Source organism: Vulpes vulpes, chromosome 2 (genome assembly GCF_048418805.1).
Source record: "Vulpes vulpes isolate BD-2025 chromosome 2, VulVul3, whole genome shotgun sequence".
In the NCBI taxonomy this organism is placed as follows: Eukaryota; Metazoa; Chordata; class Mammalia; order Carnivora; family Canidae; genus Vulpes; species Vulpes vulpes.
In genome coordinates this window covers 122,615,620-122,618,985 of record NC_132781.1, presented here as the reverse complement: position 1 = coordinate 122,618,985, position 3,366 = coordinate 122,615,620, and the positions used below count along the sequence as shown (strand labels likewise).

Here is a 3,366-nt window from a genome sequence, read left to right as displayed (position 1 = left end):
CTCTGATACTGGAAAGTTTCAATTTGCCATCCCCCATCACCCTGCACAGTTTTCTTTCTTATAGCCCACCTACCTCATCTATTTATTTTATCGATTTGGGCCCTGCATGTAACTGCCATCTTGAATGTCACAAATGCTATTGTTAAATTTGCATTCTTCTGAGAGTAAATATTCAAGTGTTCTGACTACGTCTCTACCTTCATCATTCCATATCAGCTGGCTGATTCCATTTGTTCCTCTGAAACTTCTGTGTATGTGTGGTCCCTGAAGAGATGGAGGTGGAATCAGAAAAAGGACAAGTTGTGTGCCTCCTTCAACAGCACATACTAAAATTGAAACGACACAGACGAGATTAGCATGGCCTCCGCACAAGGAGAAAATGGACAAGGTGGAGTGAAAACATCAGTTATTTCTGGGACTCTGAATATGTAGGGTTGTCAAAAGAAGAGGAAAACTAATCTAAATGTGTATAATGCCCATCATTATAACAGCTCAGCTTATGTATTTATGTATACAACTAGTGCTATATATACATATATATGTATACACTCACAAAATCACTTATACTGTCCCCTTAGGGACTTTTAAGGGGGTTTTTTAAAGTTAATTTTAGCTAAACAATTTTTTCATTGATTTCCTTAATTTTTTTTTACTACTGTAGTACCTGAATATTATAAGTATAAAATTAGAAATTAACAGTAAAATGTTTATGACTTCTAACAGATTTACACCCACAATACATTGACAAATGAAAACAAAATAACACAAACAATAAAAGCTGAGTGGCTAACACCAACTTAACATGACAGTTGATGCTGCTTTGCTGAAACAAGCTCTACCAGCAAAAGGACACTTACTGTATGATATGGGTTCTCTTGATGAAATCATACTGTACAAGGACTTAGTGCCTTTTCTGAAATCCTTGAGGCAAGACGTAATAGAGAATTTTGAATGTTTCTTATTTTAGAAAGGGGCAGTACACAATAAATGCACTAATATTTTATAGTATAACATATGAATATTCATAGTAAATGGGATAATTAAAAACTGTAAATAGCCTCATGTCAGCCTGGGTCAGGTTTCATACCAAATAAGTTTGTCACAAACTTACCAAAAATGTCTGGGTCATTTAACAAGTCGTACAGCCTTGAGAGCATTGTTCAATTTCAGTGATCTCAACCATGAAATAATTTAATTACTTTAGAGTAACTAACTAGCCCATGACCTGCAGCCAGAAAGAAAGCCAGAGTGTTTATGCATGGCCAGCAGAAGTTGCAGGATAAATACTGTAGTTAGGATCGGCGTGTTCCTTTATTAAGTAGGTATATGCCATGTACAGTGCCACACCATAGATTGAAACAGGGACCCAGAGATAAATGAAGCCACTGTCTGCACTCAGGGAGCTCCCGTTCAGCCCTGCAGATGAAGACCTTGTGGAGGCCGAGAAAATAAAGGCCATTCCACTTGAGTTCAGTGTTATCACAAGTGCAGCCATCCCAGGCCCCTATGAATAAGAGCTGAACTTTACCTTACTTCAGTTACAGGAAGAAAACAGCTTGCAGCTTAACGTCCTAGAAAGCCCCTATTAGAATGAGAACAGAACCCAGGCCAAGGGCAGGAAGCCCCTATTAGAATAAGAACAGAGCTCAACGCCCTTGAAAGCCCCATATCAAAATGTAAACAGAACTTGAGAAATTCCTCCCCCTCTTCTGGAGGTCCCCTAGACCAGCCCATAAAACTAAGCTGGAACCCACCTCGGGGTCCAAGTCCCAGCTCTGCTGTGTCGGGTATACTTGGACCCAAGCTCGAGCTTGTAAATAAACCCTCGTGTGTTTGCATCGGTGTCGGCTCCTTGGTGGTTCCTCGCGATCTTGGGCACAACAACCTGACAACTGACTATTAAAAATAGTGATAATACTTGTGTGTGGAAAAGACAAATTGATGCCCTAAACTGGGGGAAATTAGTGCATCCTTTCTTGGTCAGTGATACTGGCCAGGGAGGGTTTTGAAGGATGAATAGGAATTCATAAGACAGTGGGATATTATCGAAGTTGATCTAACCTTTTAGAGACAAATTAAATAATATTGTAGAGGGCGCTTTAGGAGAAATCAATTCTCTTTTGATGTTTACCAGCTGAATCATTTCTAGTCTCTTCTGAGCCAATGGCCAACCCGATCTTAATGCTCCCCTGCACCTGTCGTGAAGGCTGAGTACATCAGTTTGTGGAATCTCTTTTCTCTCAGTAGGGAAGAACATGCAGTTCTTAGACCCTGCTTTGGTCCTATTTGCTTTCTAACATTGAAAATGCTAAGTGAACAAGATTCTTATCGACTTATTAAGACATTTGCTGGGTTCCCTAAGACATGTGGCTTCTCCACCCTGTCCTTCCTTCCTGTAACCCCCCACCCCGAACCAGTTCCTGTCAGTGGGAACTTGAAAATTCATAAACCTAATTTTTTGAGGCTATTCTAACTCTTGAATTTTTCATTGGTCAGCTTCCTTGCCAAGGAATGAATAAATGAGAGTAATCCCTTCAGTGCGTATGGCAACACTGCTGGTAGCTGGCTGGCTCACACAGAGGGCTCTGTGGCACAGTTGAGATTCATCACAGGCTCCACAGAAAGACTGGTGATTAGCATAAATTTAAATAAAGTTTCTCTAAATCTCTGTTCAGCATATATTGATCAGAGAGGCAGCAGAGAAATGGGACCACACTTTTTAGAAGGCCTTTTGGTGATCATCTAATGTGACTGTACATGTCCCTTGCAAATCCTACCTCTCATCCCCAAGCAGCTCTTAGAATAAACATCCAAATTTATGCAGTAGACTCCTGAGTCCCTGAGGGGAATCCAGGAAAGCGAATTGTCTTATCTTGTACCACACATGTGTAGTGCCACTTGGGTAACCCTTTCCATTGGCACCACACTGCCATCCCTGAGGATCCTCCCTAATCTCTCCTAGAATTCCAGGAAGAGGGCTTCCGAAGAAATAAAGATCCCCACATTAACATTTCTATTCTGAATCAAAGGAGGCTCATTCCCAAACCCCCACCCCCACCCCCAACCCCCGTCAATTTTTTCTGAAAAGGGAATTGTGAGGCTGACTTGCTGGCTGATGAATTTCTTTCAGATTGGATACTCTGCTTGGTGCTCGTGGTAGAGAGATGAGAACATCAGCATCCCTGACTCACATTCTAGATTTATCACCAGGCATTGCGGTTTTTGACTGAATTCCCAGTGTTAAAATGACAGTTGCATCATGGTTTCTCCCGTGTTCGCTTCAAGAAGCTCAGCAGTGTGATGTGTCAAGTGCCAATCCTGCCCAAACAGCCCAGTTTAGGGGGGGCTCAAGTGATTATGAAAGAC

The 3,366-nt window shown here is 41.5% G+C and overlaps 1 non-coding gene across 1 annotated transcript; it reads left to right on the top strand.

Moving 5' to 3' along the window:
• The first annotated feature begins 306 nt into the window (after positions 1–306).
• LOC112908435 (U6 spliceosomal RNA) lies at positions 307–411 on the top strand. The gene has a single exon (XR_003232928.2). It is a non-coding gene; the product is annotated as a U6 spliceosomal RNA (small nuclear RNA).
• Positions 412–3,366: the final 2,955 nt, after the last annotated feature.